The sequence below is a fragment of the Bos indicus genome, chromosome 10 (assembly GCF_029378745.1).
Source record: "Bos indicus isolate NIAB-ARS_2022 breed Sahiwal x Tharparkar chromosome 10, NIAB-ARS_B.indTharparkar_mat_pri_1.0, whole genome shotgun sequence".
Classification (NCBI taxonomy): domain Eukaryota; kingdom Metazoa; phylum Chordata; class Mammalia; order Artiodactyla; family Bovidae; genus Bos; species Bos indicus.
The window spans coordinates 5,720,686-5,730,948 of NC_091769.1; the positions used below are offsets into that span (position 1 = coordinate 5,720,686).

The 10,263-nt window shown below is 48.4% G+C and overlaps 1 protein-coding gene across 2 annotated transcripts in view; it reads right to left on the bottom strand.

Annotated features, from left to right (window-relative positions):
• The window catches only part of SFXN1 (sideroflexin 1), a 61,726-nt gene extending 51,881 nt beyond the window's left edge, over positions 1 to 9,845 (bottom strand). Inside the window, exon 1 of one of the 2 annotated variants that reach the window (XM_019968055.2) lies at positions 9,295 to 9,845. The gene's annotated coding sequence lies outside the window, so the exon portion shown is untranslated. The remainder of the gene's footprint in view (positions 1 to 9,294) is intronic. The other variant, XM_019968054.2, reaches the window with a different exon arrangement.
• Between the last annotated feature and the right edge of the window lie 418 nt (positions 9,846 to 10,263).

Genomic DNA, 10,263 nt, shown 5'->3' on the forward strand with positions numbered 1-10,263 from the left:
CGGGACTCTCGGGTGCTGGTCAGCCAGATCATTCTCTTCTCTATTACTCCTTCAGCTATCCCCCGCCCTCAAATCACAGCAGTTAATGTCTTCACAGAACGGCTGTCTTTAAGGCCCTTCTTTTTCCCCTTAAATAAAAACAGGTCTACTCATACCATGAAGCTCCAAGCTACGCTAACCCTATGGTGCCCACAGTATACAGGAGGAGACGGCTGTGGAGGCCTCACAAAGTCTCTTTTTTTTTAAGTTGAAGTATAGTTGATTTACAACGTGGCATTAGTTTCTGATGTACAGCAAAGTGACTCAGACAGGTATCAATATATGTATGTATCTGTATATATATTCTTTTTCAGATTCTTTCCCATATAGATTCTTGTAAGATATTGAATACAGTTCCCTGTGCTGTATAGTAAGATCTTGTTGTTTATTTTATATATAGTAGTGTATACAAAGTCTCTTCTTTAACAGGCAAAGGAAAAAGAGACGGATAGGGAAAGGAACTCCAACAGTTTTGGAGTTTCTATTGCATACAAGGAACAGGGCTGTGCACTTGCCTGAGAGTTCAAGCCCCTACTGTGTGCCAGTGGAAGAATATTCTATGTCAGTTTCCACAACACTGTGCTTTAGGCATATTACGCACAACTCACAGAGGAGGAGAGTAAGATTCTCAGAAGTCGCTTGTAGCTATCCAGCAAGGGAGGAAGAAGGCTGGCTTATCATCAGATGCCAGGCCTAGCCTGCCAAAAGCCCAACACTGAAACCTCATGCCACCCACTCTGTATAGACTGTGGCAGGCAGAACCATGGCCCCCCAGAGATGCCCGCCCCCAACCTCCAGACTCTGACTGTGTGACCTTATGTGGTGAAGGGACTTCGCTGGCATAATTAAGTCAAAGCTCTTAAGACTAGGAAACTCCCTTGGACGATTCAGGTGGGCCTGATCACAACAAGGGTCCTTGTGAGAGAAAGAGGAAGGTAGGAGAGTAGAGTCAGAGAAGCAGATGTGACAAGGAACAAGCAGAGCTTGGTGTGAGGCAGGGTCAGGAGCCCAGTGAGGGGCACGGCCTCTGGAAGTTACCAAGAGCAGGGACAGAGAGTCTCCCTTGGAGCCTCCAGAGGCAACACAGAACCAGTCTAGGCTTCCGACCTCCAGAAAGATAAGCTAATATATGGTTGTTTTAGGGTAAGATTTAGTTGTGTTAAGGTACTACATTTGTAGCAATATGCTAAGTAGCATTAGGCTATAACACTGCACTCTTTTTACTACTTAAAAGGACGTGATTTTGTAAATACGTTCATTTAGAAAAAAACTTACGGTCACTAAAGGGGAAAGGTGGGGGTCAGGGGAGGGATAAATTAGGGATCTGTGAGTAATATCTACACATTATATAAAATACATCCAGTGGCTCAGCAGTACAGAATCTGCCTGCAATGCAGGAGATGCAGGACACTCGGGTTCGATCCCCGGGTTGGGAAGATCTCCTGGAGGAGGGCATGACAACCCACTCCAGTATTCTTGCCTGGAGAATCCCATGGGCAGAGGAGCCTGGCGGGCTACAGTCCATAGTGTCAGAAAGAGGTGGACATGACTGAAGCATCTGAGCACACACACACACGCATATGCCACAGGCACACGACAAGGACCTATTGTATATATATGTATATGTGTGTGTATATATATACACATACTTGAATAGTTTTGCTCTACACCTGAAACTAACACAACATTTCACATCAACTAAACTTCAGTAACAACAAATAAATAAAACTATTTTAAAAGGATTTTAATACAACTGTGTACTGGTGTAAGACATACCAACTAAACTTGAGAGCTTGTCCCTGCCCCCACCAATTTCAAAACCATAAAGGTGAATCAGAAATGCCATATGAACATTCTTACAAAGAAAGCTGATCTCAAGCCAGATAAAATTTTAATTATTAACTATGACTCCCACAATCTAATTGGACAAGCATTTTCTTGCACCAACCTTCAAGCGCAGGAACAGTTTATACTTTTTTCCCACTCTAAATAAAATCAGATCAGATCAGATCAGTCGCTCAGTCGTGTCCGACTCTTTGCGACCCCATGAATTGCAGCATGCTAGGCCTCTCTGTCCATCACCAACTCCCAGAGTTCACTGAGACTCACGTCCATCGAGTCAGTGATGCCATCCAGCCATCTCATCCTCTGTCATCCCCTTCTCCTCCTGCCCCCAATCCCTCCAAGCATCAGAGTCTTTTCCAATGAGTCAACTCTTCTCATGAGGTGGCCAAAGTACTGGAGTTTTAGCTTTAGCATCATTCCTTCCAAAGAAATCCCAGGGCTGATCTCCTTCAGAATGGACTGGTTGGATCTCCTTGCAGTCCAAGGGACTCTCAAGAGTCTTCTCCAACACCACAGTTCAAAAGCATCAATTCTTCGGCGCTCAGCCTTCTTCACACTCCAACTCTCACATCCATACATGACCACTGGAAAAACCATAGCCTTGACTAGACGGACCTTTGTTGGCAAAGTAATGTCTCTGCTTTTGAATATACTATCTAGGTTGGTCATAACTTTCCTTCCAAGGAGTAAGCGTCTTTCAATTTCATGGCTGCAGTCACCATCTGCAGTGATTTTGGAGCCCAGAAAAATAAAGTCTGACACTGTTTCCACTGTTTCTCCATCTATTTCCCATGAAGTGATGGGACCGGATGCCATGATCTTCGTTTTTTCAATGTTGAGCTTTAAGCCAACTTTTTCACTCTCCACTTTCAGTTTCATCAAGAGGCTTTTTAGTTCCTCTTCACTTTCTGCCACAAGGGCGGTATCATCTGCATATCTGAGGTTATTGATATTTCTCCCGGCAATCTTGATTCCAGCTTGTGTTTCTTCCAGTCCAATGTTTCTCATGATCTACTCTGTATATAAGTTAAATAAGCAGGGTGAGAATATACAGCCTTGATGAACTCCTTTTCCTATTTGGAACCAGTCTGTGTTCCATGTCCAGTCCTAATTGTTGCTTCCTGACCTGCATACAGATTTCTCAAGAGGCAGATCAGGTGGTCTGGTATTCCCATCTCTTTCAAAATTTTCCACAGTTCATTGTGATCCACACAGTCAAAGGCTTTGGCATAGACAATAAAGCAGAAATAGATGTTTTTCTGGAACTCACTTGCTTTTTCCATGATCCAGTGGATGTTGGCAATTCGATCTCTGGTTCCTCTGCCTTTCCTAAAACCAGCTTGAACATCAGGAAGTTCACGGTTCACATATTGCTGAAGCCTGGCCTGGAGAATTTTAAGCATGACTTTACCAGCGTGTGAGATGAGTGCAATTGTGCAGTAGTTTGAGCATTCTTTGGCATTGCCTTTCTTTGGGATTGGAATGAAAACTGACCTTTTCCAGTCCTGTGGCCACTGCTGAGTTTTCCAAATTTGCTGGCATATTGAGTGCAGCACTTTCACAGCATCATCTTTCAGGATTTGGAATAGCTCAACTAAATAAAATAACCAGTTTCTGTAAATAAGAGTCCAGTTTGAAAACAAAACAAATGAAATTTATTTCTTATTTTATACTAAAACTGTGGGACAGTGGACAAGGCGCCACTGCCCTGGCTCACTTGTCTCCCCAGCTGTAGAACCAGGAGAAGCTCTGAGCCTCTGCCCGAAGTGCAGGGGGCCAAGGCGGGGGCTCCTGCCCCAGGAGCTGCCTTGGGGGGCAAAGCACCCCATGACCTTGACTGCCATGCAGGGGTCCCTGGGCACAGCAGCTTTCCACCTGCCTCGTTGCTGAAGCTTGGCAGGCCTGGACACCTGGTCCTGCAGCATCGTGGGCGCCCACTGACTGCCAGGGTCTGCGCTTAGGGGTCATCCGGCCCGCACACCTGGTGCCAGCTTGTGGGCTGGGCCATGGGGCTGCCTGCCCAGGGCACCATCGTGGATAGGAAGTGAAGCCCCCAGTGGTAGTGGTAGGTTTATGGTTGATGGTGTACTTTAAGCATAAAGTCTGGTTTATGCATGAAAAGCATAGCCATACCCCTGCCTGCAGTCCCTGAACCTTCCTCCCTCTCTCCCCCGTCCAGGCTGACTTTGGTCAAAGATCAGACACTTTTCCAGAGCGTTTTGAGCACAGCTGATGATGTGGTTCTCACAGCGCTTCATGACAATGGACGGTGACAACACTAGAGCAAGTGCTTCTCGGGCAGGAATTTGCTCAGAGGAGACGGGGAGGCATTTCGCTGGACAGCCTTGTGACGACACTGGGCACCACGAGGATGAGGGGAAGTGTGTGTGCATGCCGAGTCACTTCAGTCATGGCGGACTCTGTGCCACCCACGGACTGCAGTCCACCAGGTCCCTCTGTCCCTGGGATTCTCCGGGCAAGAAAATGGAGTGGGTTGCCATGCCCTCCTTCAGGGGATCTTCCCCACCCAAGGATCAGACCCAGGTCTCTTACACCTCCTGCATTGACAGGTGGGTTCTTTACCACTGGTGCCGCCTAGGAAGCCCGGTGATGAAGCCACAGTGGTGGTGGTTTAGTTGCTCAGTTGTGTCTGATTCTTGCGACCCCCTGGACTGTAGCCTGTCAGGCTCCTCTGTCCCTAGGATTCTCCAGGCAAGAACACTGGAGTGGGTTGCCGTGCCCTCCTCCAGGAGATCTTCCCAACTCAGGGATCGAACCAGGGTCTCCTGCATTGCAGGCAGATTCTTTATGGACTAAGCTATGAGGGAAGCCCAGAACAAAATTAATTTGTACATTCAGTATGGACTCCCTGGAGAAAGAAATGGCAACCCACTTCAGCATACTTGCCTGGAAAACCTCATGGTCGGAGGAGCCTGATAGGTTAGTCCATGGGGTCGCAAAGAGTTGGACACGACTGAGCAACTTAACTGTCACTGTCCCTGTTTGTCAGCATGGGCTGGAGTCCTCTCCTGCACCCCACGCTGGCTTGGCCTTGGATTTGGAAAGACCCAATACACACTGAATAGACTGAAAAGCAAACACACTCTAATGACTATAGCCTAAATTTCCCCAAACGTACATACAGACACCCTTCCCATATAGAGCTTGTTTCGGATGGACATTACCCACCTCCAATGAAGTCTTCAACTAACTTATCAACCTTACCGATGACTTCGATATGAATGACTCGTAGGAGATGCTGGTTTGATCCCTGGGTTGGGAAGATCCCCTGGCGGAGGAAATGGCAACCCATTCCAGTATTCTTTCCTGGGAAATCTCATGGACAGAGGAGTCTGGTGGGCCACAGTCCATGGGGTCGCAAAGAGTCAGACATAACTTAGTGAGTAAACCACCATCATCCTATGACTAGCTAAGTTTGGGAAACACTATGTGGTAAAGAATATAAAACTTACGAGTAAACATTAATAACCGAATGCTCTTCCAATCAAGGGAAGGTTTTTATCCTCTTTCTGGGGAAGTATAAATATTTAGATGACTCCATGGCCATCCACACTAGTTGCTGGCTGGGTCCTGTGAGGAAGAGCCCTTACTCTGCGTTCTGGTTCCCTGAGTATCCATCCTGACAACCAACCCGCAGAATGAGAACCGGACTTGAACCACTGCAGTCGGGGTTAGAGTCTTGATTCTGTCACTTCTGTTCTAAGCATGTCACTGGGTGACTCACTCTGCCTCTCTGAGCCTCAACTTTCTCATCTTGAAGATGGAGATGAGGGTTGGCTGACATAGAGTTGAAAGGATTATAAAATGGAGGTGTACAGGAGGGCTTTATTGAGCCTTAGTAAATGTGAAGGGGCAGACAAATGTCAGATCGTCACTGACACGCGGTTCTCCATGCACGGACTCTCCTGTCCTCACGTGCTGAAGTCTTGTCCATAAACACGGTGGCCGCTGGTGTGGTGGGACCCGAGGGGCACAACAGTGCTTGGCTGCCTGAACTGCCTGAGTATGACCAGAAACACCTGAGAAAAACACTTTTCTCCTAAGATAAGCTTTATTTCAAAATTCGAGTTATATGCCAAGAAAACGCTTAACTACTGTGAAAAAAAAAAAAAAGAAGAATTTACTTCACAGAAAACAAATTATCAGGAAATGTGCTCTCCCAAGGACTTGGGAAAAGACCTTTAACCTTGGACAAAGATTAACAATGATAATTATTAAACTGGAAGCTGTTAGTTAAGATAACTGCATTTGAAAAAGCTGGGAAGGAATCTGGTTGCCCTTGGTTTACTTGGTTAGGGCCAGAAAGTGCGACATACCCTATCCCAGTCCCCGGGGCGGGATGTGGCTGAGAGCCCACTGTGTGCCAGATACCGGGCTTTCCACATGTTACTAGACAGCTAAATTCTCACTTCAGCTCTCTAAGAAATTTCCCCCTATTTTGTAAAGCTACTCAGCGAAACCAAGTGTCATGCCCAAGATGGCATTTCTACCTGATTTTATATCCTGCTTGGCTTCCCTGGTGGCTCAGATGGTAAAGAATCTGCCAGCAATGCAGGAGACCCAGGCTGGATCCCTGGGCTGGGAAGACCCCCTGGAGGAAGAAGACATGGCAGCCCGCTCCAGTGTTCCTGCCTGGAGAATTCCATGGACAGAGGAGCCTGGTGGGCTACAGTCCACGGGGCTGCAGTCGGACACGACTGAGGAACTAACACTTTCTTTCACTCCGGACCCTTGTGAGGCCAAAAGTGATGTGAATGGCAACAGCAATAACATTTATTCAAGGAGCACATTTCCTAATTTGGCTTTGAGATGGTCATTAGCACACAGCATTCCTTTGTTACGGGTGTGGCCACTCAGGATATCAGTTTATAGAACACTAAGTTGAATCCTGTGCTGAGAAGCAGATTCTTTCGAATCCCAGCATGACCTTCTGTTGCATACCTTCCTCTGTTTCAGGGACATGTCTGCATGAAGACAGAGGGCCTGTGTAGAATCAAGAAGCCATGGGGGAATGACTGCCATCTGTCTGTCTCCCTGCCAGCATTCCTGCCCCCCACCTCCCAGTTCACAGGGAAGATCCCATTCTTAGCTGAACTTTCAAACACACAGGTGACAATATAATCATTGTTTATATTTCGATGGTCCTCAAGATCACCTTTGAGTTTCTTAATCAATTTCTTATGATGAGTGAAGTTCTTATCCATTAAAAAAAAAAAAATCCTACTGGTTTATACTAGAGACAGTGGTGTCAGCCTGTGAAAATAATAAAATACTCCCAAACTCTAGCACTTTGGACATACCAAGTTGCATATTTTACCACCTACTTTAAAAAATCAAGTCACAGATTATATATATTGTCTATTTCACAAAGTAATAGTTAACCAAAAACTTGATAACTTTAAACTTTGTATAATTAACTGAGTGTAGGTTTGATTTCTATTCTGACAATAAGTTCTCAAGTCGAGGCCATCTTCAGCCTTTAAAAAATGACTGCCTGCTTACCTTTAACCTCAAACAAAAGGTTCTTCCATTCACTATCATACTCCAATCGAATGCACCTAAGCACTGCTTGCTTAATAGGTTAGAGGCTATTCTTCATTCCAAGGCATCAGAGAACTGAGGAGCTGTATGACGCATCTGTTCCAAAGGTCACGGATGCTCCAGCTGCCCTCTGGGCTTCCTTCTATACCCATCCACATGGGATTTTGTAAAACTTCTACAGACTATTAAAAGCGTTCTAAATATTTTCCTGATTCTGAATTATAGCTACAGCTTTTTCTCTGACAACCACAACTCAGGTATCAACACTTTCCTGAAAGTCCAAGGGACTTTAAATGCTTGCACACTCAGCTGAACCCTTGAATACAGACTTAGAACAATTATATGAGAGCTGGAGAGAAACTGATATACCCACCTCTCCAAACACCATCATTTTTTTACAAACCAGACACCCACAGTCCTAAGGGGAGAAAGGAGCTGCTTGAGGTCCCAGAACCTCCTGGTGGAGCCTCATTGTCCCAGATTCCCTCTCATCTTATATGCCTCTTATATGGCAAGTCAATCTTACATGGCAAGTCCAAGTTCAGCACCACAAGAGTGGCAAAGCTTCCTTATTCACTTGCATATCCATCTCACACCTATTACAAGGCCTGAAACATAGAAGCAGCTCAACAAACTGGGGATGGGCACGGGAAGAGAAAAGCTAGAGGCATGCAAGGAAAAAATCTAGACAATGAGGCAGAAGAGAGATTACAAGTTTGAGATAAGTACAAACAAAATGCCATGGGGGTTCAGAAGGCAGTGGCTCATGGACTGATTCAGTGTCCAAGCTCTGAAGTCACCCATGCTAAGCTTTTTTTTTCCCATGCTAAGCTTTTTCATTCAGGCACTCAACAGATATTCAGTGAGGGTCTACCTGGTGCAGAGAACAGACAGATGAGCAAGAAAAACAGAGGTCCTGACCACAAGCAGAGAATCAAACAAGAAAGCCAATAGTTCGTTTCAACTGGTGACAAATTCTCTTATGGAAAAACCAAATGTCAAACAAGACAGCCAAGTTTGGAAAGCGTCTTTGAGGAAGTAACGTTTAAGCTGAGACTACAGAGGACCCACTGTGTGACCTTAGGCAGGATGCACAACCTCTCTGAGATCCAGTTTCCTTTCTCATCTGGATTAGGAAGGCAAGGCCAAGTACCTCATGGGGCTGCAGGAATGTAATGTAAAAATGCATGGACCTGGATCACCTGCACACACTTAGTAGACACTGTGGCTACTGTCATTCTCAGAAGGTTAGAGACCCGTGACAAGTGCGAAAGCTCAGGAGGTCAGCACTGAGATGGAAGCTCTGAGCAGGACCACCGCTGTTTCCGTCACCTGCCGGTCTCTTCCCTAATAGATGGCTCGTTCCAGGGTTGGAGCCCCGCTCTGCGCCAGGAGCCAGGAGCTGGGGGCGCGGGGGTCGGTGTCACCGGCCACCTGCACTCGCCCGCACCCGTCCCCGCGGCAGCCATCTTGGTGCCCTCCCCGCGGCGGGTTTCGGCACGCGGCCCCGAGGACGGCGTGGCAGGGCGCGTGCAGGCGTGGATGCATGAACCCCCTTCCGTGCCGGGGGACCCGCTCCACCGCAGGGCTCCGGGCGGAGCTCGCGGGAGGTCAGGTTGCCGGAGGTGGGGAGCTCAGGCAGCGGGACGGCAGGTGGGGTTTCCAAGGTGCAGGGACCCCCTGGCCCGGGGAGTCCCGGGCAGGCCGAGGGGGTTTTTGATTTCCCAGCCGGGATGTTGGGGGGTCGCCCAGTAGCCGCCCGCGGGCGCGAGCCCCAGCTCCAGCCCGCGCCCGTCCGCCCGGCTCCCTGCGCGTTTCCCACCCACTGCACCCAGGCCCGCAACTCACCGCTACTCACTGGCTACAGCCGGCGCAGCTCTCAGACAGAATCTGCTCGGCGCCGCCTCCGCCGCCACCGGAAACGCTTCTCCCGCCACGGCGGCCCCGCGCGTCGCCGTCGCCGCCTCCCGGAGCGCGCCCTCGGAGCGCGTCCCCGTGCGCAGCCACGAGGCCAGGAGGCCCGGACGCACCCTCGCTGTCACTGCGCTCTGGGCGCAGCCTCCGCCTGATCCGGGAGCGGAACCGCTGTGCCCGCGCGTTTGCTTCTGAGTCCATCAGAAACTCCCAAGTTCATCCTCGCGGCGGTGCGAGGCTCTGCTCAGGCCGGTGCCTCCGCTTCCATTTTGGTTTCCAAGAGACCGCCTCCTTTACTTGATCATTTCCCGGTTACCAGCATCTTCTTGCTCATCTTCTCACTCACTCATCTTCTCATTCAGTTGGTAAAGAATCCGCCTGCAATGCACGAGACCCCGGTTGGATTCTTGGATCCGGAAGATCCTCTGGAGAAGGGATACGCTACCCACTCCAGTGTTCTTGGGCTTCCCTTGTGGCTCAGCGGGTAAAGAATCTGCCCGCAATGCGGGAGACCTGGGTTCAGTCCCTGGGTTGGGAAGATCCCCTGGAGAAGGGAAATGCTACCCACTCCGCCCCCTTTAGTTGATCATTTCCCAGTTACCAGCATCGTCTCAGTCACATTCATTTAAGCCACTGTTTCCCAAAGTGTGGAATCTGACACGGAGGCGACAAAGCGATTTGCCCTGATGCCAGGGCCATGACCTGATTTATGTCTTCACAAAACTCACCCCGCTGCTGTGGAGGAGGTGACATGGAGGCAGAGAGGCGGTAGGCAGGCGACTTTGGCTAATCAGGGGAGAGATGATCGTGGCTTGGACCAAGTTGGTTATTGGTGAGAATTACTGGATTCTGGGTATATTTTGGAGGCAGATGAAATCTAATAAATGGTGAATTTACATTATT